Source organism: Thermobia domestica, chromosome 1, assembly GCF_964235325.1.
Source record: "Thermobia domestica chromosome 1, izTheDome1.hap1.1, whole genome shotgun sequence".
Lineage (NCBI taxonomy): Eukaryota > Metazoa > Arthropoda > Insecta > Zygentoma > Lepismatidae > Thermobia > Thermobia domestica.
In genome coordinates this window covers 18892481-18919646 of record NC_137454.1, presented here as the reverse complement: position 1 = coordinate 18919646, position 27166 = coordinate 18892481, and the positions used below count along the sequence as shown (strand labels likewise).

Sequence of the window (27166 nt, the reverse complement as noted above, 5' to 3'; positions counted from 1 at the left end):
TTAAGGTAAGTAGGTGTCTCAAGGCTCAGGCAGCCAAGGGAGGGATCTCCATAAAGCTCCAGGTAACCTGAATGAGGTGGATTCTCAGTGCTCCACAGCAAGCAAAGGGAGGTTCGAGCTCCGCAAAACTCCAGAGGCAGGTAGGCGAGAAGGAATACCACGAAGCTCTATAGCATGCTTGGTGATATACGATTACAAATTTCTTACAGCTCCAAAGCAAGCTGGGCGGGAAGAAATTCCAGGAAACTTAGCATGCTGGGTGGTATGCAGTTAGGAATCTCCACCATCAGGAAGTCGCGGTCGGAAAGAGGGCCGGCACCCGTCCGCTGCGGCACGAGGATCTGCTTGTTCAAAGTTTTCGACTTTTTGCCGAGGCGGCAAGCAGTCGAAAATCTAAAATAAAATGCTCTTTGCCGACTGTTGCCGACCGTCAGAATCGGCAAAGCAGTCGGAAAGACCTCTTTCCGACCCTCTCCCGACTCCTTAAGCCGGTCTCTTTTCGATGGCGGCGTCGGCGCATTTAATGCTCATTTCCGGCTGTTTGCCGACTGCTCGGCAAGGCAACTATTCGTCGCGGTCGAAAATCGCGCGGGAAGACGCCAGTGTCCGGCGCCGGCAAGCCAACCGCGGCATCTGGTCGGCATGGACAAATTGTCCGACTATAGGCGGCAGATTCCTGATGGGGTCTTAGAGCTCCACAGCAAGCTAAGAGGTTAGGCTAGGATAATCTCAGAGCTCCAGACAAGCTAAGAGAGCAGAATTGACCAGCCGAGACTTCTGTCGGTTACGGTGATGACCTCCTTTTGCTTACCGGTGGCGCTGGTGTTCTTCTTCCATCTCATGATCCAGTGCTAACAATGATTCCTGTCGTCTGCTTCTTATAACAACTTGTAGTAAAACGCATGTAATGTTGTTTACAAATAAAATCACATGTTGATGTTATAAATAGAACCATGTGTTTATAAATAGAACAAATATGAATATGATATTTACATGTTTGTTTACGGAACTTTCAGAACTAGCCATATAACGATTTTAAGATTACACATACTGGAAATACATTAAATAAAATCTAAAAAAAGCAAACACTTATTAATAATATGTGTTACAGTTTCTGCAATATTTCATTTCATTCGTCAGGCACACTATCTGTGACATGTCTGATAAAGACATTATTATATTGCCGAAACGGATTAGTAATAATAAATGTTTGTCTATGTAAGAATTTATTTTTATTTAAATTATTACTATATGTAGTTTGAAAGCTGTATTGGGAAGTGCTCAGATGAACATGAATATTAATAACGGGAAATGTAAAGATAATTTAGGAAGAAAGCCTTCCAGAATAGAACATTATATAACAGGAGGTAATATTAACGACTAATTTGGGAGAAGAAATCGTGCAGGCACATCACTCGAAATAATTGTTGAAAAACTACAATTCTTTCACCAATTTTCTTCTCATTGTTTCCTAAATGATTTGCGCTGGACAACATAAAAATATCTAACTTGGCAAAGATAAAATTCAGAGGCCATCAGAAGTAATTGTTGAAAAAACTACAATTTGTTTACGACTTGCGTATAAGTACAGCGTTTGGATATGTTGTGTAAAAACTACAGTGCAAGAAACACAAGCCAACCCGTGCTAGGTGACCACTAAAAAGCACGAATGTTATCAAACCGAGTCTGGGCAGGGCGAAGCTAGGGGACCCGAGCGGTAGCGAGAAAGGGCGTCCGAAGGAAGCAGGTGCGTCAACGACGGTGAGTATACGCGTAAAAGAGGGTAGTGAAAACAAGTGGGTTTTGATAATGATGCAAATTTCAATATCACTTGCCATGCTTTCATACTAGTAGCGCTCCACTTGTAAACATAAAATACGTGTTCTGTACACTGTGCAGGAATACACCTCCGGTGGAAAATAATATCTAATAGAGTCATCTTTTATATGGACTCACTTATTTTATCCGTTGTAAAGCATTTGTGATGATTTTACACTAGTAACCCTACACTTGTAAACCTAAAATATAGCAGTATTACTCTGTATTTAATTCTATCGCCTCCAGAAATTTATTGTTTTTAAATGTCTTTTCACGCAAAATATTGAACTTTCCCTCTAAATCTTCCAAAATGTGGTGTGCGAAAAGTAAACCAGCACCGAAGAAATATTTCAAATTATGAAGCAATCGTGAAATGGAGAAGGCTTTGTGTTTGCTTATTTAAAGTTTAATTATCTGTTTTCAAGAGTAAGACTATACGAGACGGAGCCTTTCTCGTCTCGAAGTCGACAACGATTGCCTCGTAGCTTCAGTGGATCAAAAATAGAGTTACCTGACAAATTTTAACTACTGCATCCGGTATGTGGCAATCTTAACAATAGTGAGATCTGATTAACCCGCAATTGTAACAGTGACGCCAGAGAGATCCAAAATCAAGTTGTGGTAAACTACCCGTAGCAAACTCTATCCTACCTGCACTTAGAGGTAGCTTCTCACTGTTTGATTGGTGAAAACTATGAAAAAAAAAGGAAAAAATTCCATTTTATACAAGATTGATTGCGAAATAACAACGAAACCACCCAAAATTTTTCTACTAACATTCGTTCTCCCAAGTAGAAATGCAGTTTGCACCAAAGCCGTGCCGTGGGAAATCAGCGCTCGGGGCGAGAGTATACGACGGCGCTCCCATACATATATTCCTAGCAATTTTTCCTATCTTTTTTCGTTTTTCTCCCGAATTTTTCGCCCCCTTACTTCGGCGCCCGGGGCCGTCACCCCGCTCGCCCTCCCCCAGGCACGGCCCTGGTTTGCACATACTTTTTAAAGCTTGCTAAAGTGTTTTACCTGATTTTCTCTCAATCTCTACCGTTTTTATTTACGAACTTTACGTCATAACATCTTATGGACAGGGCCGGCTCTCTCGTATGTGCAGCACGTGCATTTGGACGGGTTGGAAAATTTCGAGGGGTAACAAAACCTCTCATAGCTATATTACTAGGTATTTAAGACAAACATTTCTTGTTGGAAACAGTCTTCATGATGATGGTAATTAAATTTACTAAGCTGGCCTTTTATTTGAATACTACATTCATAAATCATGTTAAAGTCGCATTAATTTAAAGTCACATGGACAGTGATAAAGCAAATCGTCAAACAAATCCCCGTATAAACTGCTTGCTTGCTGTCAAATACAAGAACTCAATTCTTGAATAGTGGCGAACACCTGTTCAATTTAGTTAGTTATCATGTTTTGATATGAAATCCAGTCTTGTCTTCTTCACAACCAAGTTCCTTATCATTGAAGATTGAAACAAGCTTGATTTTTAATTTTGTAAAGGAGTCCATAGACGATCCATGGTTTGTGCAAACATTGTGTTCGCGTAAACATTCGGTCATACACAGTTCAACTGTTTGCACAAACTTCAGTTCAATTTTGAGTTTGATCGCGTAAACATGTCCACTGAAGCATCTTTTTTAGCGATAGTAATTGCTTGTGCTTTGGAAGGGGAAAGACCGTGAAACCAAAAAGGAAGAAGAGGGTGTGGGTGAAAGAGTTGTTCAAAAAACGGTCTAGTTTATCGTTTATCGGAAATGGTTATCAAAATTTAATAGCCGAACTTGAGATAAGTTCGACCGTGGACTTGTTTAAAAATGGATTCAACTATATTTGCTTAAATATTGGAAATGGTTACACCTCTTATTCGAAAACAGGATACAAATTTGATAGATGCGATATCTTCCGAGCAGAAATTGTTTGCCACTTCGCGTTATCTTGTGTGCGGAAACACGTATGAGGACTTAAATTTGAAACAGGCATTGTACCCCAGACGCTTGGACAAATTATTATAGAAACATGTGAGCCCTCGTTTTTCAGATTCCTGTTTTTATAATCTTCACTCTTTACCTTCAACAGTTCAGGTAAATTTCGATAAAGTTCAATAAATTCTCGCCAGAATTCTTGAATCCTATTCATTGACGCAACAGCACAAGAAATAAGCGTTTGTACACTAGGCCTCCTACTCGGAAATAAACCTCATGTTTGCACAAACATACCCATATACGGTCCACCTGTTTGCGCAAACTTCATGTTTGTGTAAACAGTTTTCGAACGAATTCGATGTAGAAAATGTTTGCACAAACGTTTGCGTAAACAGTTCATACAGCACCATACACGGTTAAACTGTTTGCACAAACAGCCTTGTTTGTGCAAACCGTGGACCGTGTATGGGCCCTGTAACAGATGTAGAAGAAAAATCAAGAAATAAAGATAAAAGATCTAGTTGCACTGGAATTGCAAACTGATATATTGACATTTAAGTTCGATATTTAATTTTATAAAAATGATTACAATCTTTCCTCTGCAGGTGTATTTGCTTTATCTTCCACTAACATAATAGATTATTATTTAAAGAAAAGAAAACAGACACAGCGAGATTGTATTTGTAGTGTTTAGGTCCTTCTGAGAGAGAGTGCTTTTGTTCTCCCTTCGTTGTTCATGATGGAGTAGCATGCTTAAAATCTTACTTTTAAAATCTGTTCTTTCTGAAAAAAGGAGGCGGGAAATTGCCCAGGGTCGGCCCTGCTTATGGGGATCCCTGATCTACATTTTCGTTAATAATAATAATAATAATAATAATAATAATAATAATAATAATAATAATAATAATAATAATAATAATAATAATAATAATTCTTGATATTATAATTAAACGGGGTCTATGGCCGATAAGATATATTTTAGTTTTATAATGTGTATCAGCACATCGGATCGGCGGGATCGACAGTTAGTTATCTTAGCCCAAGTAGCTCTAATTTTTTCCCGAAGCTGAGTTAAAATAGAATTGTCTGTATCCACCACAAATTGAACCCGGGACAGCACGCAGCACATATAATCGCGCTATTAAGATATAATAATAATAATACAGTAAATAGTTTTTGAAGGGTGCTAACCAATGGAGTGGGTCAGTGGATCATGGGTCATGTGAGTCAAGATTTCTGAATGGGTCAGTGGGTCGTGGATTAAGAGGAGTGACCCGAATTGACCCACTGAAACACAGGCCCGTATCCACCGGGGGCTAAGGTGGGCCGGGTCCCCCTAAATTTTTGCTGCTCCCCTAAAATTTTCACGGTAACCTTGTAAATGAACTATAATATGGTGAACTATACTATGGTTGGATCGCCCACCCTAAATTCTACCATCCCCCTCTTCATTTTTAGGCTGGCTACCTGCCTGTTGAAACACCATAACCCACTCTGACCCATCGGTGCACTTTGCTCAGTGCATTGTAAACAGCATTGTCTAAACACTGATGAATTTGTCTACGATCTACGATTCTCGTACGTTCAAGGCCTCCATTTTTCTTCTTTTTCATTTGTTTCTGTTTACTTACCTGAGATGAGTATATCTAAGTGTAAGAAAAAAAAAGGCATTTTTGGATATTGATATTTGTAATAGCAATAGGACTTACTACTTCGAGACACAATCGAATTTTACTCTTTTCTCCTAACCTAACCTAATCTAACCTAACCTAACCTAACCTTGTTGGCCTACTTTACCATAATTTCAGACTTTCAAATTTCATCCTATCTTCCACTGAAAAGTATCTGTAATTCAACAAGGAAATAATTATAGGCTATATGATAATTAAATTGAAATTCATCGTAATTTGGCCTATGATAAACACTTTACCATTTCATGTCGTAAAGGTCAGATCCGCCGATATTGTAACAGAGCGGTGCTTGAGCGATTGACTGTAGAAATTCAAACTCCGATTAGTGATAATTTTACAGCCTTTTAGTTACAAGTGTAAATTCTTTAGTTAGTGGAGAGGAGAGCGTGGATCATTGGCGTCTCTGGCATGTAAAATTTGGGGGGGACATCAAAGGAAATGATCTAACTGCTAGTATCTCAGTGGAATTTTAGATTGTGTCACTTCAAAATATTGGGGGGGGACGCGTCCCCCCGTCCCCCCGCCTGAGACGCCCATGGCGTGGATCATGGGTCAGAGTAGACGACGATGAATTTTGGTGTATGGTGGGTCAGAGTGGGTCACAGTGGGTCACGGTATGTGGTGAGTCAAGGTTTCTTTTGACCACGCCATATCTGGCGCTAACGCAAGATTTAAAGAGAATTCTGGTTTGATAGTTTTGAATATTTGAATACTTATATATTACATATCTAAACTCCATAATATGTTCTTGTGCCCTTGTACAGTATCTCCTAACCAGAAAAAAAGAACTGTATATGATAAAAAAAAGAAAAAAGAACTGTATTATTCCTCCTTTCGAGTAAGTGACATGAATCACTATTCATGAACTAGAATGTGTGAGAAACTGTTTGAATTTCTTTATGAAAAGATTAATGACACGGCTTCATTTGCTTATTTCATTGCGTAGTTAGATATTATGGGAAGATGCAAAGTAAACAGTGGAAAGGAACGGAAAAAAGGTGTGCTGGCTGGAAGCAAAGTAAAGCAAAACGCGCGGTAGAGGGCAGGAGCGTAGCAAGCGACGGACAAGCAGTTCCAGCCAGTGGCGCGTACATTTCACGCATACATCGCTTCAGAGATCTTCCCAGTGATTTATTGTTCTCTTTTGCATCCCACGGACAGTGGAGAAAAATTTCTTGGCTTTAATCTCACAAAAATGATGAGCGCTTCTCTACACAAGCTTTGATTTATGCTCCCAAGTTACACCACGCACACCGCGATGACAGAACGAGGAATGTGGAAACACGGTGTAGACGAAATCTTAATCCCTGTGTTACGACTAGCAAACAATGATAACAGGTTCTCTAAAGAATAGTTTTTGTCCAAAAGGTGAAACGAAATTAATCTTTACTGCGACCTCATGGGCTCCGGAGAATTTGCTGAATAGCACATTAAAACAAATCAAGTTTCTTCTTTCTTTCATGTGAGGCTTAAAGAAATTTCGCACAAAATATCTTGTAAATTAGGCAAGAGACCAAGGACCTTGGTCCTATGCTTATATACTATTCGTATTTTTAATCTACAAGTTTGGTCTGTAGGGTTCAAATGTTAAGATTTCGTTCACAGAATGTCAGAGCTTGGATAGCAATATCGTAATTCATGATTTTTTGCTTTTCGAAAGGCTCGGTTATGTAATACCGAGGTTATGAAAATAGGTTGTTATTGTTATTAAAGTAGAATCCAAAACACTATTCAGATTTCGATTTAAGATTATCCCAATAAAAAATTGTTAGGACTTCGGACAAGTTGTCTGTACAATTTTCAACGAACTTAAGAAGTTCGTTACTGGATTCTCTACGTCTGTGTGTCTATATGTCTATTATTTGCGATTTTTTATTTTCAATTTTGAGGCCTCCATTTGGTAGAGCATCAAAAATTATCTGAGAAAGTGATAAAAAAAATTTCGCGTCACTATTACCATTCCAGAGATATTGGCCAAAAAATGGCCGATTTCTGGGGACTTAAGGAGCTATATCTCGGGAACCATAAGTCATAGAGAGATAATATTGGTGTTGAACAATACCTAAGAAGATGGTGAACAGTTCGGTAGCACATAGTAACCCGTGGCCACTGGCCAGCTGGCCACCGTTCAACAGATATTGGCCAAGAAGTTCGAATTTCGGGAGATTTAAGGAGTCGTATTTCGGGAACCGTAAATCATAGAGAGACGATATTTTGCGAGAAATAGAAGAAGGCGTGGATAAAAAGATTTACATGTTGGAACTATCACAGTTATCCTTCCCGCTCCATCTCTCCATTCTTTTTAAGTTCATTCTGGCAATGCTCTTGGAGCATTCTCAACTAGTTTCTCACTGACATGAGAATACTGTCCAAAATGAAATGAAATGAAATCTTTGAGATTTACGTCCCAAGGTTATGCCGGTTAGGCTAAAGGAGACGGTGATGATGAGTAATGAATGAAATGGTGGAATGAAGAAGGTGGTAGGAAACGAGAAAACTCCGAGAAAACCTATGCACACGGTGTTTGTCAACCATAAAGTTCACTTGGCGGGGGCTGGGATCGAACCCGGGACCCCAAGCACCAGAGGTGAACGCTCTACCACTGAGTCACCGCGATCCAAAAATTAAATTAGAAATTCCTAATCCTAATTCATTCATTCAGAATTCATTCATTCCTCGTGCTCTCTTGCTGGTCTAATAGCTAACTCGTGTCTTTGGTACATGAGGTCCTGAGTTTGTTTTCTAATGGGGAAGTCTTGAAATTGAACGTATTACATTGATTGGGATTCCATCTTACGCTCCGGCGGGAGCTCATATGGTTCGGATTCCACGTTAATCAGTAGGTCCATGTCTCATATAGCCTCGCTGCTGAACGGGACGTTAAACTCAAAATCAAATCAACTCCATCTTACGCTCTAGGACCATGTCTTATATATCCTCAGTGTTGAAAAGGGACGCTTTTAAATTCCAGTTTACCGTATCTCTTTTTGAACTGGCCATCCTAATCTATCCTACTAATGTAGCGACTCCCTTAGCTACGTTTGGATACACGGGCTAAAATTTGTCTTCGATCAGAACATTCAAGAAATAAAAATTGGTGTCGGTATGAAGCTGAGCACTGTATTGGTATCACCTGCTGTTTGTATCTTTTCAGTGGGCAGTGGGGGGTGGGCTTTCATAATATTTTGTTTTCGATCACCGCCAGTGTCTATTCCCCTCTGCGCCTCAACGACTACCTTCGCATTCATGCAGTGCAACAAGCGCATGCTGTTATACATTTTATTCAGCGTAAAGGAGTTGTCCAGGACCTGCATATTAAAAGTTCTATCCCCAACATTCGCCTGATGGATTTGAAAGGCAGTGGCGGATCTAGAAAATAAGAAGTGGGGGGAGGGTGCAACCAAAACCCAGACTATGATAGGTATATCATGAGTATACTATAAACATTTAGAAACGTATAAATAATAATTTAAATTGTTTTTGTCATTTAAAAACAACTCGACGGGGGGGGGGGCTCAATGGTAGAGGGCTTACTTCTGGTGCATGGATACCCTGGTTCGATCTTCGGTCAAATAAATTTGTCGTAGACAACATCGTGCTCGTGGGTTTTCTCGGGGTATTCCCGTTTCCTCCCACTTTCTCATTCCACCAATTGTACTATCATCATTCACTTATCTTAATCATCGTCTCCCTTAGCCTAACTGACAGAATCATGGAACGTTAACCTTGAAGATTTCATTTCATTTTCATTTTAAAAAAACTGGGGGCCTAGATTCCCCCGGCCCCGGGCTAGATCCGCCACTGTTGAAGGGAACCGTGCAGAAGCCCTAGTCAATGTGGTTGCCATTGGGATTTGAAGCTGGTACTTCCCATTGCCAAGTGAGAACGTACCCAATCACCCTCGATTGCTTGCTTTGTTCAAAATTGCACTAATTTCTTTTCTTTTTTTTTTTTTTTACTAGTGTTCTGAAATATTGTTTGTCATAACATTCATGTGGAACTCACATTATATTAAAAATATTCTTAAATTTTATTTAAACTACTTACTGAGCAAATATGTTGATTGTAAAAGTTATTTACGTGTAACAGTTTCGTCAATTATCCACTTTGGCTTCATCACACACTGCCCAGTTTAAATCCAATTTAAGTCTGCAAAAGCGAAGCTTTTACAGTGAAAAATATATTTCATTTCGTACAAATATTACAATATTTTATTACCTTTTTTTCGTTACATTGAAGCTTCGATATATTCGTGTTCGAATTAAGCACTTTTAAGCTATGAGCATTGGCATGAGACATTTTGTGTTCCACCAGGGATATAGATATTTGTAACCTCTTCAGTGGTTAATGTAATTCACTTGTGCCGGGGGAAAAGCCCCAATGGGAGTCCCCTCTCTGTACGTATCAATTATTCATGAACACATTCTAAGCGTTCAACTGTATTCAGTTGTGAAAAATGAAAATTCTTCATCTAGTTAACGTAGGGATCGTGAGTTCGAAATAATGTCGAATGTTCGGACAGAAACATGAGTGCAAAATTCAAGAGTGAGCGGGAACATTGTGCCCGCTCTGCTGGGAGAAATCAGTCTATTGTGTCGTATGGTGATTCTTTAATTGTTTTCCTTGTGTTAACTATCGTTGAAGCGAAAGTAAAACAGGGGACAGTAGATTCTTGAACGGGATAATAAATTTTAGTGGCATAATTTGTATTTCTTTAGCATGTAGACTCACTGTTCTGAAAATTTCCTAAGCCTCTTTTGTTTTTTCACTACTTCAGTTGAGATTTTACATTGTCAGGTGCAGACCAATGACGGATCCACAGAGAGGGCAGTGGAGCCACCTGTCCCCAAAGGCTATCTTTTTAAAAAAGGCTTACAACCAATGTCTTTGACCTTGCCCTTATAAATTTCCAATCGAGGTGAATGTGCTTCTTGCCTAAACTTCTTGAGAGTGAATGTAATCTGGATTGCACTTACTCATCTCGGTCTTTGAGGCATTGTATTTCTCACACGTTCTTCCCTCCAGAACCAAAGGGGGATGAACTTGGACTTTAGTGAGTGTTCATCTCAGCGACTCCGAAAACTATAAATTCGACACTAATATCGGACGTTTTCGAATATTTTTATACATATATCACTCCTCCACTTCCCCTAGATATGCTAGGGGTGCCTACCCATATTCTTTTCCAAATTGTAAGTAATATGTGTACCAAATTTGGTTGAAATTGCTCCAAGTGTTCCAGGTCTACACACAAAGGCCTATATATATGCATCCATTTTTACATATCTACATATATAGAAGTTGCTCTACTTTATTCTGATTTGATCTAAACAGGGGCGGATCCAGGCCGGGCTTCTGGGGGGCGGTAGGTTGTAATACTGCTACTTAGAGTTACTTTTAAGAGCTCCAAACACTGGGATGGGTTATATTTATCGCCCCCTCGCCCCCTGGATCCGCCACTGGATGTAAAACTCTGTATTTCAAACGTACATTAATCGTCCAGGAGGTCATTCCTCCAAACGATCCTTCTGGATCCACTAAAGCTAAGTTCTGGTTACTAATTACTGTTATCAAATATACATCATTATTAGCGTTAAACAAACAGAAATGTCCAAAGATGATACATATACCAATCGAATGATCTTATTGTGCTCTATAAAATGATATTCGTGAGTACAAAGTAGTTATTGAGAAAATGGAGACAAACAACTAATTTATTTATAAACTTAAAAAAATAATGTACGAAAATCATCCCATCTATTGAGGTAAAACTAATATTGATGTACGTAGTTAGTTCCAGAAGTGCCCGACCTGAGGTATAGATGGCAGTTATTGTTTAAAAAACATTACTATAGTCGATAGTTCTAACCTTGTGAAGCTTTAAGTTTGAAGTTTGAAGACGCTATGTTGTTTAGTATTTGTTTGGCAGTCATCAATAATGCTGTCAGTGAATTTGTAAACATAGAAAAAAAAAAATAGATCATCGTTATATGGTATACAATGGCGTATTTACGATTTTGTTTCGGGGGGGACTTTGCTAAATTTTGTTCTTGAAATCTTAAAATTCTGCAAGATATTTCATTTACTTTAATATAGTAAATAAAATTTCGGGAGGAGGCTTAGGCCCGGAAGCTCCCCTAAATACGCCACTGATGCTGCAATACTTTTTTAAAAAAAGTTTCAGTGAAACTAATATCAACATCGAACTAGATTCTGTTCTGGGTGAGTCTGCTCCTTCGTTTACAACACTAAAGTGTTATTTTCTTCAAGTCGGCGCCTATGATTTAATGAAAACAATGCACCAGTTCACACCTCCATTATCGTTTTGGCCAAAATCAATGAGTTAAAAGTTTGAATTGCTTCCTCACTCACCTTATTCGCCAGATTTAGTCTCCTCAGATTATTTTCTCTTTCCAAACTTGAAACAATGGTTCGGTGGTAAAAGATTTGTCAACAATAAAGAGGTGAAGTCTGCGGTGAATTGCTATTTTGAGGAGCTCGACTCTTCATACTATAAGTATCGAATCTATTAAACATCGCTGGTAAAAGGATATCGATCTAAGAGGAGACTATGCTGAGAAATAAAGATAGTTTTCTTTGTTAGGTCGGATACTTTTGGGACCACCCTCGTATGTATACAATCATTGAAATATTTGTTATGACACTAGGAAGACGACAGTGCATACTCTGGCTAATGAGATACTGTATAACCTCTTAAATTTTAATTTGAGTTTGACTCAAATATTGTCTAAAGATAAAAACAGATATGTCAGTCGATAGATCAATTCAGCTGAACAAAATAACATAGTTGAGGGTAAATTCTTATGTGTAGTTTTTGGGAAAATAATAAAAAAAAAATAATGGCACAAAAAGGTTGTCGTTCGCTGTCAGAGATGAGCTACAAGTTGAGTCGACTGTCTCAACTCGTCTTGAGAAAATGTTGTCTCGACTCGTGTTTCGACTCGAAAATATGTTTCTGTCTCGACTCGTGTCTCTACTCGACAGTTTCTGTCTCGACTGGACTAGAATTCGAGACGAGACGTCTCGAAATTCGAGTCGAGACAAAATATATGAGTTAAAATATACGCACACATTAGCCAGAACATTGTGACTATAAATGTACCACATTGACTTGACACTTAGTCTTCCGTTCCGAGCGCTGCTATCGGCTGAAGGAATTCCACTCCCTTTCGCTGGGCGTCTCTCGCTTAGCAACAGCTCAATCCTTATTGGCTCAACACGTGGGTGTGTCGAGGGTGAGTTTTAGTTCGCATTTTTGCCACGGCTCAAGACATTTTGACAGCACTTTACCTATCTAATTGTCAGTATGTCACCTTTGGCACGGATAACAACGGCGACGCGTCTTGGCATGGACGTAACGATCCTTGGTAAGTCGCTGGAGAGAGTTGGCACCACATGTGCACACACAGGTCCCATAATTCCTTTAAATTCCGTGGAGGGGGCGATGCGCTCTGAAAGATTTTCGAGACATTCGAGTCGAGTCGAGATTTTCTAAAAATGAAGTCTCGACTCGACTTGTGTCTCAACTCGAAAATTCGAGTCGAGAAATACGTTTGTCTCGACTCGTCTCGAATTTTACAAAGTGTGTGTCGTTTCGCATTCGAGTCGAGATTCGAGACATGTCTCTGCTCATGCGCATCCTTATTCGCTATCAATAGCATTATTCATAATTTAAATTTATTATTTTGCTGGGAGAAATTATTTATTTATGGACTGTGAATGTACGTTTCAAAATACTGTGTTAACTAGGAGATTGTATCAATTGCTGACTATATTTTCCTAACGATGACACCTATACTGCTTGTAATTGTTTTCTATAAATTGATACTAAGTATGTTATCGCGGTAATTGTTTCAAAAGTTCCACTTGCCATAAAATAAGGTTAACAAATCTTACGATTTTCTCCCTAAGTTTTACGTTTTTCTGGCATAACATAAAACAATAAACCATATGGATCAGTGGCGGATGCATTCTGGGGCCAGGGAGCCCTGGGCTCCCCCAGTTTTTTGAATGACAAAAATAATTTAAATTATTACTTATATATTTTTTTGAAAATTTATAGTAAACTTTTCACATTCCTATCCTCCAAGTTTTTACCTTATAGATCCGCCACTGATATGAATATCACAAATCTCTAAAAATAATCCTTTTTGTTTCTCTGAAAAATCTGGCAACCTAGTATAAATTTGAAAATTTGAAACTGGTCTAGATTGTTCATTTTTCCTTGTTGCAAGACACCTAGATTAGGTAAATAAAGTTTTTCATGTTTAAACACTATATCTAATAGCATATCAGGAATTACCTATCCCCCCCCCCCTAAGGGCTTGGACACAACACTCAAAATTTTATTCTTCCCGCAAAATTTACTATTTCCCTCAAATTTATCATTCTTCCCCCAAACTTAACATTCTTCAGGAAAAATCTACCATAACTCAATTTAAATCATTTTGTTAAAATTGGTTAAAAAAAAACGATTACTATTTCGAGCTTATACAAGATAGTCCTTCGCTACCCATATCTTCCTTATACTAAAGCCAAATATGATATCACTGTACTTTGGCTTGCTTTAGCCTATCGGAGTACCAAGATAGGGAAATATTTTAGTTCTTAATTTCTTCCCTGGGTGCTGTTTGTTTCCTTCGACAATTCTTCTTTTGCTATTTCTTCCTTTTATCACTTTTCCTAAAGCCAACTACTAAAATATGAATGTACAACTTAACGTGAAAAGCTAAGCTTTCAACGGGATCAAACCCGACTGTCAGGCACCAAAAGTAAGCATGTTAAGCAGCTAGTCACGACAGAAGTCTACCCTAAGGCTGCCAGAAGTCCTCGTAAATCCAAGATAGTCCCTCACTTACACCGTCCCTCTATTCTAATGGAATTATTTGGGTCTCTTTCCCTCCAGCGTTCGTGGGATATTAACAAGATATCCCACTTTTATTAATTATTGACAGGATGTCCGCATGGGATGGATCTAGATTCTTGGTATCCGGATCCTTTCCCTCCCAACTTTTCTGTAAATTGTGTCTAATTGTAGTGGCGATTTTTACAAATTTTAATATAATTTACTAGCTGAACCTCAGCTGTCTACTCAGCACATCGTTCTGTTATGGCCATGAATCTCCTTCCCACTGTGCTTGTCTTCTTACTCACAAAGGAAGTGAATTGCTATGTATAGATGTTGGAGTGAGTTTGTAGCAAATTTCTAGAAGTAACACGATATCAAGTGGATTTTTTTTTTAATAAATCTATATCCGTCCGAGTACGCCTCACTGCGTCTCTTGAGGTCTTTGAAGTTGCCAGCATGCAATAGGTTTCGTCATTCAGATTTAAGCAAAACGCCTGCAATGTCTGTCAACCCGCCATACGTAACTTCTGTACTGGTTGTCTAACACCGTAGTTTCGGCCTGCAACAATGTTAATTTTATGGGCTCAAAAAGGTCCCTAAAATGTTGAATAGAACAATTAAACGACACGGTTTTGTAAAATTTGAATGAGAACTAGACAATCTACACAAAATTTGGAATCGACAAGGGAAAACACGTTTCTAGCACGTGTTGTGTTCAAGATCTCATTGTCGAAAGGATTGGGGACAAACATATAAACCTATCATTTTAATATATAGACTAGCTGAGCCTGCGCTCTCTACACAACGCATCATTCGCATATGAACACAAATCTCCTCACAACATCTGTACATGTCCCTTTACAGACACAAGTGAAAGATGTCTTGATAAAAATTGGCAAGAGATACCATAAAGAAGATATTTTGTCGATTACTTTTTCAATATCTCGCACCGTTTACAAGATTTGAGTCTACTTCCGGTTGGAGTTTTTAATTCGTGTATGATCAGTGTTTTCTTTCTTCTTGTATGCAGTATGTAATAAGCAAATACATTACACACACAATTAATTATAATGTCAGTGATATATGTTGTTCATTGGGCAAAACACTCCAAATAGTAAAGGTTCAACTTACTGTTAGAGTGGAGAAATGGTTATCCTTCGTTTCTCATTATCATTTGGGCATGAAACATACGCCTGAGAGGTATGCAACCCCTGTATACAGTTATGCTGTGTTGGAATGTATAATGTGTAGAATATGATGCTTTAGTTTTTTTCTTTTTTAATTTCAACACTTCCAGTGTACCCGTAAAAATGTAATAAAGAAACAATGGGCATGTTTTTTTTTTTAATATTCAATTAGAACTAGACAATCTACGCAAAATTTACAATCGATCAGTGAAAATGTCATCTTTCTAGAGCCTGTAGTTTCCGAGATCTCATTGTCGAAAGGATTGGCCACAAACATATAAACGCCCACAAACGTATAGTTTAAAAGAACTCCAAAGATGGCAGGAAAATTCATTTGCATTGATTTTGGAAACGGCTTATTAAAATACAAAGGCTCTGAACAATAATTTAAAAAAAAAACTTTATATGAAAGAAATCTATTTAAATAATTTATTTAAAATATACATAGTTTAAAATATTTGTTTCTGTTAAACGTGAAATCACAAATAACCGTAAATCAAAGGTTATAGGTTGGAGCTCAGCCACTTTTGTTGCTATTGTAGCATTTTAATAGATAGATCCTTATTGTGATCTTGGACTCCCCCCTCCCCGAAATAAATTTCTGCATACGTGTATGATCATTGGTACTCTCTGTCACATTTTTACCTCTCTTACTGTGGGCTATTGTTTATTAAATTTTTATATTTCAGCAACGAGCAAGTCCATAATTTCGAATACACTGTAAATTTTCATAGGATAGGATATTTCCGGTTTCTTAGTCTAGAAATATGGGAATCATAATCTACCCATGACACAGATCTGGCTTTCTGGCACCTTGAAGAAATCAGATATTTATTCAGGTTTAATACGAACTAACACGTGTAAGTGAATATCTAAAGTAAGTAATGAAGTCACACTTACTCAGTTTTTATATTCGTGGTATCTCTAATCCTAATTCTGGGAGGCACGGTGGCTCAGTGGTGGAGTGTTTACCTCTGGTGCCTGGGGCCTCTGGTTCGATCCCCAACCCAATAAGTTTGTGGTGGACAACATCGTGCCCGTGTGTTTTTCCGGGTACTCCCGTCTCCTTTCACATTATCATTCCACCAATTATTCCATCATCATTCACTTTCTTTAATCATCATCTCCGTTAGCCCTAAAGGACATAATCCTGGGACGTTAAACTCAAAGATTTCAAAGATTTTTTTCTAATTCTAATTTTCAATCTATTCCTTCACTCCAGCATTCTAGTTTTCATTTTACCACATGTTTCTGAACTACATGAAAAAAAAAATTTGACAATTCTAGATCCATTCTATTAACTTAGTGAGCCCATCGCTAAGTTAACTAAACGAGCCAACTTTGCATAAAAACATCCAAACATAGCATACACGTAAAACACCGAGCAGAATGTAGAGTTAGATAAGCACCAGAAAGATCAACTCGAACTGTAAATGCTAATTTTATTTTGTATCCCAGTGGTTTCCAACCTGGAGGCGCAAGCTACTGACAGAAATAAACTACATTCGTAATTGCAATGAAAACACTTTTAAGTTAAATACAGTATAAATACAAAATATTTAGTAAGAACTGTGGTTCCTTTCAAAGGTCTGTACAGGCTGGAATTTTTAGCCCGGGTTCGGCCCAGAACGTGAGTTTACAATATGAGGCCCGACCCGAGTCCGAAATATGTTTTGGCATTTAGGCCTGAGCCCTGCCCGAGCTCGTGGGGTAATCAAATGAGTCCGAAATAAGTCCGAATTACAGAAACTTAATAATTAACGCAAAATTGTGATTTTATTTACGGCAATTAGAGATTTAATTTTGCAGTTGTGCTTTAAAACTTTTCCAGAAAGAACGGTGTGATATATAGCGTTGTACAGTATATTCACAAAGTTAGACACGAAAAGGCGCGAGAAATATGGTTGTATATTTAAAAATTTACTGCCCAAGCCCGGCCCGGGCCCGAAGTGATATATGCTTCAAGATCCGAGCCCGTGCAGACCTCTAGTTCCTTTAAGAGTAAAGCTAGTTTTTAAAAAATACTATACCATGGTATGTGAACCTAGGAAATTTCAATGTAGGAAGAATCAGTGTAAGAAAACTCGGTGTACAGAAAATTTTGTGCACGGAAAACTTGGTGTGGGGAAATTACATTATGAATTTAGTTTATTTCAGTTAGTAGGTTGCGCCTCCAAGTTGTGAACCACTGGAATTCGGTGTAATACATATTGCATATTATTGCTTAAGATAACTTATAAAACTTCATATTGTGAAAACGAAAACGCCATAAAATGCATCGAATAAAATGTTATTACGTATTTCAAAAAAAGAAAATTTATTTTATTTTATTTTATTTATTTATTTATTTTATTTATTTTTATTTTTTGCATTGAATCCGATATCTCTTACATGTCTTTTGTGGGGGATTACCATAATTAGTTTTTATTACACAATCAATCTGAGACATTTTGTCAGAATTAAAATAATCACAACTGTAAGTTCAGAGAATAGTTATAAAAACATAATTCAGAGAATAAAATGAATGAGGAATAAAAATAACAGCTTCTGTAAAATATTTATTAGATTAGGTAAAATATGTACTACCCCAACCTAACTCTATTGACTCCTTATTGACTTCTCCTTCAATTAGACGTAGATATTTTAGTTGAGACACTTATTTCTACACCTTTGGATATATTATGATAATTAAAGAAACTATGTCATTTTAAAAATAATTAAGGTTTAAATATTTATTTATAAAACAGAAATAAAATCGTTAAAACTGTTCTCGAAAAATCTGCAATTTTCAAGTTTACTCCTCCAGTAACTTAAATTTATTTTTGGAGGTAGAAAATTCCTGGAAGACACCCTCTAAAACAGCATAAAAACTTATTTCAAATAAAATGTAGATACATTAAATGGACTAACCTCTATGCTTCGTTAAATCACATGGATGGACATCGAAAAACTAATTTCTCGCCAGGTAAGGGTCATGAAATGTTAAAATCCATCGAAATCTCGAATTCAAATTATTTCACGATAGCATTTTTTTAAAACTTCCTTATAGTAGATAGTAAAAGTACGTTGTACGCAAAGTTTGAACCAATACGCTCCTTTATTCTCAAAGTTAAGTTTCTAATGGATCCTATGGTCTACTACAACGAATATTTCTTTACACCATCATTCCCTACACCGAATCTTCCTACTCCCATGGTATGTAGGGTAAAGTGGGGTACAGTGAGACACATTTTTTTCCGTACGTAATAACTCTTGTATTATATGAGACATTAAAATGAAACAAAAACTGAACAGAATGTTGGAGTTAGGATATCATACAATATTGGTTATTTTGGTTTAGTGTTAATCACCTCTGGTTTACTTACTCATATGACAATTTGTCTCACTATACCTCACTATTTGAGTAGAGTGAGATATATACACATATTTGAATGTTTCATTCTCTATTTCGAAGTTCAGCGCATATCCAAAAGATTGAAATCAACAGAAAATAATTAGTATGACATTTGACGTTTAATTTTCAATGTGTAAGCGGTTATGGTAACTTCAGTTTGATGTCATTTGCGTTTACAGTTGCAATATCCTGAAAAACAACTGAAAAAATAAATTTTCCGTATATTTTCCTACTTTTTTTTTTTCAGAAAGCTAACTATATACTTATCGTTATCACTATCCAGCTTCAGAACCTTCCCAATATGATAAATGTCCTTTTTACAGTGAAATTCTACCAGAACATAATCATCCTCATTTATGTTTCCATGGTAGTCTTTAAAATCATCTGGACCAATTTCGAGTAATAATTCAACTTCTTCATCTGTTGAGGGCAATTCGACCAATTCTTCCTCTACATCTGGATCGACTTCATAGTCAAAAAGACGTCTCTTTTAGTTTTGTACTCGTTTCCTCTTTGTTGTTTTCTTGATGTTTCTTTTCTCAGCCAATAATTACTTCTCTGGACACACCTCTATTTAGCTTGAAGGAAGTGTCTCACTGTACCCCAATAGCATATTACCAATATCGATCGTATTTTCTCGGGACCACAAAAAAAAGTTTAACTATTAGTAATATTATGATAAATATCGACAACTAATAAAATATCTCATGCTCTGAAATTAATCTCTAATTATTTGATTTACTTTGATTTCTTCAGACATAGAGGAAATACAGAAAATTTACTTTGCTTAATTGAAAATCACTGAACTCTCTCATAACCTGTATCCTTCGCGTCAGCCATTTTCCTACTAAGGTGACAGAGGAAGGTCAACAGCCGCATGTCTGTACATCCATCATTTCCAGCTTCATGCAACAAATAATCAAGAAAACCTCTTGTCTCACTGTGCCCCACTGTCCCACTATACCCCACTTTCCCCTATGTTTTCCTGAAAGTAAATACAAATCAGTGAGAATTATTATTATTATTATTATTATTATTATTATTATTATTATTATTATTATTATTATTATTATTATTATTATTATTATTATTATTATTATTAAAAATTTGTGAATTCAGTGCTTCATCTTGAATAACAAAAGGGGTCAGTTCAATCAATGACAAGGAGGGAAAAGGGAATGTGAAGTGTGCATGGTTCACGAAGGGGGACGCTAGATAAACAAGATTGGGAACTATTGAATCCTCTTCGTCTTCATATTAATATTTTTCAACTCTGACATCCTTACCCTATTAGACACTGTAATTTGTCTGCATTGGAAATAATAATAATAATAATAAAAGATATATATATGTCTCATTCACTGTTTCATTGCAAAATCTACTGCAAGTAACTTCACCATTCGATCACGCAATGCTTGTTTAGAAACCTCTTCTGAACAATATGATATTCACACCCTGCAAGTTCTTGTATGATAATTATGGATGAGTTTTCACAAGGAACATGAAGGTGACAATTATATTTCCTGTCCTGTTAAACGCTCTCCTCCCAAAGTGTACACAAATCCGTATTATTCAAACAACATAAGACATCCTGAAATTCCCTTAAACACAACACCGTCCCAAGCAAATATTAGAAAATTATGTGTCTTGATCGGAATAAATCAGCATCAACGGTCAACTGAGAAATAATGATAGCTCCCAGTCTGAGATGAATGGAGACTTGCCTAAGATTCACGCGAGTATCCTACGCCTTGAGTCACGACCGAACTGATCTTTTGACCTTCAACTTGACCTTGGTCCAGGTCACGCAGCAGAGAACCCTCTCAAAATCCACGTGGGTCGTCGCCCAACCTTCTGGCCTATGATGACCAAACCGGAGATTCCAAACAGGTGTTTAAAGTAGGACGCCTTTTGCGGATGACGTCACGATGGTTCTGCTCTAGCAAACAAGCAGCTTGCGATGCATGCGTGGGGAGGTATGGTAATTTCACGTCGACAATATTTCACTAGCTTCTCTTGATGGGAAGATAAATTTCAGGGCAGATTATTTAAAACTATGAGGTGTTTGTATTTTTGCGTGGCTTTTTCTCACACACAGTCGGTTTAATTAACTGAAAAAATCTAGTTAAACGCTGATGAAATAACAAGTGTTTATCTTCAAAAAACACGCAAATCTTATTGTTGACAGCTTAGAGTTATACAGTCTGGTAAATGACCACCTAACTCACACCAACTTCACTAGGAGTCACGTGGAAGATGATTGACCACCGCGGGAAGAACTCAGGTAGAAAAAAAAGTTTTTCTGAAACAATTTATTTTTCTTCTTTTATACCATGTGATTTTGTATAGTATCTTTATTATGCTATATGGAATACGACTAGATTTGAAAACAGACTCAAGCACACAACACAGAAGGCTCTAGCGGAGGTCCCAAAATGTCTTGTAAATGTTGTTACGATCCTTGGTTACACGAAATTACGTTTGGATCTTAATCAGTGGGAGTGAAGGAGATAACATTATATAAAATCTCTCATAGTTCAGCAGGTAACACACACCACGGCAGGTGCTATCCATAATTAGTGGTTCCACCAAGCATATTTTCAGCGGGGGAAGTCGACACGGTGACTCAATGGTAGAACGCTTACCTCTGGTGCATAGGGGTCTCTGGTTCGGTCCCCGGCCGAATAAATTTGTGGCGGACAACTTCTTGTCTGTGCGCTTTCTCGAGGTACTCCCGTTTCCTCTCATCCTCATTTCGCCAATTCTTCATCATCATTCACTCTCTTAATCACCCGTCTTCCTTAGCCTACGGGTATTATCGTAGGACGTTAAACTCAAAGATTTTTTCAGTGGGGGTAACTTCCCTTAAGTTGCCTAACCGCTTCTCTCAGAGTTAAGCTAAATTACAGTTAGATTAAATACGAATAATGTCTCAATGTAGCCTCCTCCTATTTCCGTTTTGCTCCCCTCCTCACGGATAAAAGTTTCCTGAAAAAAATAAAGTATGTCCACAATGAGAGGAGAGATGTCTTAATCATCTTGTTTGTGAATATAATTTGATGTCCTCATTCTACAGAAAAGGTTGGAACATCAGGGGCGCTTGCAGAATTCTTTCCAAGCGGAGGGGAGGGAGGTTGAACCTGATACACAAGCGCAATCTAGAGTACACGTAGGGTGTGAAAAAGCAAATCTATGTTTTGAAGTTAATAAGTGGAAGGGTGGGCAATTGTACCTATTGTATCATCCTGCGGGCAGCGATAATTGGAATCAAAGGAAACGCACGGGTTGATCCGAACACCTTGTGCCCAGACTCCTGCTTCTTCCAAGCACTGGCGTAAATCCCGGGAAGATAAGGGGGACATGTCCCCTCCAATGTTGGAACTGGGGGGACTGTCCCCTCCCAATAATCCTATTTGAAATATGTTTTTTTGGGGGAGAAATAAGATGATTTGTGTCCAATTGCCACAAAGGAAAGTGAGATGAAATTGATGTCTCCCCCAGAATAAGCCTCAAATCTGCGCGCCTCCAAATGTTGAAGACAACTCTGCTTCCCTGATCCTCCATACCATTGTTTTTCAACTTCATAAATATTTTGAGCGTCCCTAAAAAGAAAAAAGAAAAAAAAAGTCCCCCTCAATGTTGAAGACGGATTTGCGCCGCTGTTTCAAGCCCACGTATCTTGTAAAAATACAATTGACAGAAACTGTGTGATTCAGGTTATGTTTATACATAACAGAAGATTCTACTCGATCTTTGTTACCATCGAAGCGAAGTTCGTAAAAATATACCCGAAAAAGAGGTTAGACTTAATCCAAAGTTTAAAAATCTACACGCGAATAAAAGATTTAGTTTCAAACAAAGATCGAGTTTAAACTGAAAAGGTCTAAGGTTCATTCAAAGTTTGAAAACCTTGTACGACCAGAGACGCAGTCTCCGAGGATTCTACGGTACTTGAACACCCTCAGAATGTTTATGAGGATGCTCTGTACCCACACAAAATGAGAGAAGAAAAATAACGAAGAGAAAAGAATACAAAAAGAGAATAATTTTTAATATAAAGCGAAGAGGGGGAATATAAAGATTGGGCAGATTTTGCCAAGGTTGGAAACACTTAAAATTCCGGAATTGTGGCATTGAGGATTTTTAAAAATGACGAATTGAACGAGGGTTTCTCCGTGCAATTTTCATCTACAATTTGTCACACTTTTTATATTACAAATTGTAAGCGTTCAGAGTGGTGTAAGGACAACTTAGATTGGGGTTTAGAACTTTAGAACCCTAGAAAAATGAAATCTTTGAGTTTTACGTCCCACGGTTATGCCGGTTAGGCTAAAGGAGGCGGTGATAATGAGAAATGAATGAAATGCTGGAATGAAGATAGTGGGAGGAAACGGGAGAGCCCCGAGAAAACCCACGAGCACGGTGTTTGTCCACCACAAAGCTCACACGGCGCGAGCTGGGATCGAACCAGGGACCCCAAGCACCGGAGGTGAACGCTCTACCACTGAGCCACCGCGCCCCCTTTTAGAACCCTCGAGTCTCCCTGGTCACGCCGCCATATTCTCATTCAACAATACATATAGGTATTTTCCACTTAGAAAAAAGAAGAAGAAAGATAAAGCAAACACATACACACACACACACACACACACACACACACACACACAAACACCATTTTCATTCAAAAATACTTAAAACTGCTTTTTCAGGACTCATTTTTAAAATTTTCTGGGGAAAAATCCCGAACATCCTCTAAGTCTTAATGCTATTTCATGCCCTGAGATCCTCCGGTCGTGAAGTATGAGAGCACCCCCACTAATTTTCAAAACTCGGGGCAATTGCATGAGATAAAAGATTATACTTTATTCAAGTCTAAAACTCTTCAGGCTAAAGGCTACACTTCGTAGAAGCCGACAACCAATATTTCAGTTTCCCGTTTAAAGGGATAAGTTTTGCCGATAGATGTCACCACAGTCTTCGTATCTCTCTCATGTATTTTTTACCTTCCACGAAAATTCACGATTTCTCTTGCAGATTTCAACCTAGAGACCCCAAATTTTTAGAGAAGGAACTTCATAACCTATCGAAGGCAACAATCCGTGTCGATTTTTTATTTAGAATTTGCTTCATTCTTGAAACAGTTATATTGTTAAAGGGTTGGATGTCCATTTGAACAATCAAGCCATTTACACAATGAAGAAAATGCTAAATAAAAAATCGGCACGGATTGTTGCCTTTGATAGGTTATGAAGTTCCTTATCTAAACATTTGAAGTCTGTAGTTTTAAATTAGTAACAGAAATCATGAACTTTCGTGGAAGGTAAAAAATACATGAGAGAGATACAAAGACTGTGGTGACATCTATCGGCAAAACTTGTCTCTTTAAACCATCCTTTTAAAGAGGAAATTACTTCAGAAAACATGGATATTTTGGGGGAGAGAGAGAAATAAAAATTCAAAATACCGTATCATAATGCTAATAGTACGTTACTATATGAATAATAAACTTCCGCAAAATATACGTATCACCTCCAAATGATGGCGAGTATAAATAATTTCACGTATATCTATAGAGGGACAGAAAAGAATTCACAATACGCAGCAAGAGCACTCAGTTGTCAACAGTGTGAGCAGACAAGACGAAAAGAATTTCCCGCTCTGGTGTTCATAAATTTCTTAGAACCTTTCTATAATAAATATCAAAGAACAAAAGTGAAGTATGCTTTGTTGCACAAACCAATATTTATTAAAAAAAAAAAAAAAATCGTCAAGGTGAGTGAGAGAAGAGGAAGACAGAAGAATATTTAAATCATAGTGATGTATTTAAAAAAAACTATTTTTTTGGGGTCTCCTCTCCTCCATTCTAGCGGCTTCTTTCAAAAAGCAAGCTTAGATTGAAAACTATAAATAAATCACATTGACTTGATCCCTAGTCTTCCGTTGCAAGCGCTGCTATCGGCTGACTGAATTCCACTCGGTTTCTCTCGCTTAGCAACAGCCGAACCCTTATTGGCTCAACGCGTGGGTGTGTGAGGGTGTGAGCTTTAGTTCGCATTTTTGCCACGGCTCAAGACATTTTGGCAGCACAATAATAACTCGCAAATTATTTTTTTTATATTCAGATTTTCATAAATTTCGGGAAAAGGTGACTACGGAAATGAATACGTGAGTGATGGGTAATGTGTTACATGATAAGAGAGGCAGAGGTGAGCCAGTTTTTCTCATTTTCCTTAGAACAAATCACATTATTATCTCTTGTGTAACATTTGTGTTGTTTTTCACTTCCAAGCGATCATACTTGTAGCAATGAAGAGTCATGTACAGTAATCGTGGAAGAGACAAATAAGTTTCATGACCCTTACATGTAGTGATGTAAGGTGGAAAATTTTCCGCTATATTTTTTCAGAAAATTTTCCGTTCTAAAAAAAAAAAAAAAAAAATCAGTAATCAAGTAACAACTCCTCAATGATCATAAAATTGATTAAATTCATGTTTAGAAATGTTAAAAAGTGAAAGATCGTTTAAAGAATCTGAAAATTTTCATGGCTTAGACAATTTTCAGTACTATGTAGAACAAGCGAAACAATTTTTAATTAATCGAAAAATTGAAAAACTTTATGTGGCGGAAAATTTTTATCTTTATGAAGCAAAAAGTAAATCAGAAAGTTTTATTGCTCTGTGGAAACAAGTGAAAGGAATTTTCATAGATCGGAAAATTTTCATTGCGATGTAGAAACAAGTAGAAAAAAACTTTTCGTAAGCTGGACAATTTTTGATACTATGTATAGTGATATTAGATGGAAAATTTTTCACTATATTTAACTGCACATTCAACTACAAAGTTGAATTCCTGTAAAGGAAAGTTAGTCAACAAAATTTTCCAATTAGCTTCGGGAACCGGAAAATTTTCTAATATTTCGAGTTGGGAAGTAAAAATTTACATAGTGTTTCTCTCTCTATAAATCGATGTAGGAATAAGTGGAGTATGTTTTTATGAATCGAAAAAATTTTCGTTTCAAAATTTTCCGGAAAATTTTCATCACTGCTTACATGTCGAAAGAGTGATTTCCATTGCAGACAATTGCAGACACTACATAGAAAGCAATTTCAAACTTAGCTTTAAAGGAAATGTTAATTATATGATTAAATTTCTCTAAACAGATGTCCAGGATCACAGTTCTTCAGGATCTGAAATTGGATGTTCCCTAGTAAACTTATAAGGCCTGTAAGGGAGAATATAACTACAGGATATAACTGTATATTTTAAGATGCAATCGGAACCATCATAGTGTGTTCAAATTTTTCAAGGCTCTTCCCACCGCGAATCGAACCCGGCATCTTATGCACCAACGGCGCATGCAACTAGCCACTAGACCAGTGGTTCTCAACCGATATGTCGCGACATTCTGGTGTGTCACGTAGTTCCCTAAGGTGTGTCGCGAAATTTTAGAAATTAAAACTCATGAAGAATTTAATAATAACCCACCCAACACAAGTACATACTGATCATGTGTAAAGAATGTTCCTCGAGGTACATTGGAATGTACATGATAGGTACGTGAATAGAGCAATCATGTGAAATACACATGTAAGGAATAAGGTTACTTCCGCCCAAAAGTACGTGCATGACACATACCGAGGAATGTATCTATTATGTGTATATCACGTACCGTGTATGTACTTGACACATTTACTTGGCATTGGCATGTGCCAGGAATGTACTAGGCATGTCAGTAATGTTCCTTAGGGCAGTGCTATGCAACTGGGGGTGCGAGTACTTAAATACTAAAACCTTAACGCTTCATTTTTACGTTCGAATTTAGAAGCTTGTACTTTTAAAAAAAGCCAAGCAACTAACTCTGAAAATATATGCCCTCCTCCGGCATCTGTGTGGCAATTTAACTATCTATTAAAATACTACAGTAACATTTACGAGCAGAGCAGAGCAGAGCAGAGATTTCTTGGCGGTTTTTGTGGTTGATTTAAGTACCGGGCTTGGGCCCTTGCCTTCCATTTGTGTTGTTGACTGTCGTTTGTTTTGCGTGCGTATTTGTTGTGAGAGAGGACGCAACTGTCGCGCTCCTCTTTTGCTGTTCCTATGTCAGTTTAGTGGTTGTGCGTTTTAGGGGTGCGACATCTTGTAAGTTCGTCTTCTTGGGTTGGCCGTTCCTATGGTGGCTATGTGTTGGTGTGGTGAGGCTCTGATTGTCCTCCAGAAGTTGGCTGATCTGTGAATTCTGTAGTCATGTAGAAATGGGAGTTCCAAATC

The 27166-nt window shown here is 37.7% G+C and overlaps 1 protein-coding gene across 1 annotated transcript in view; it reads left to right on the top strand.

Moving 5' to 3' along the window:
* LOC145687985 (uncharacterized) overlaps window positions 1–27166 on the top strand; it is a 550882-nt gene that overhangs the window by 440325 nt on the left and 83391 nt on the right. The gene's annotated exons all lie outside the window — the stretch shown is intronic.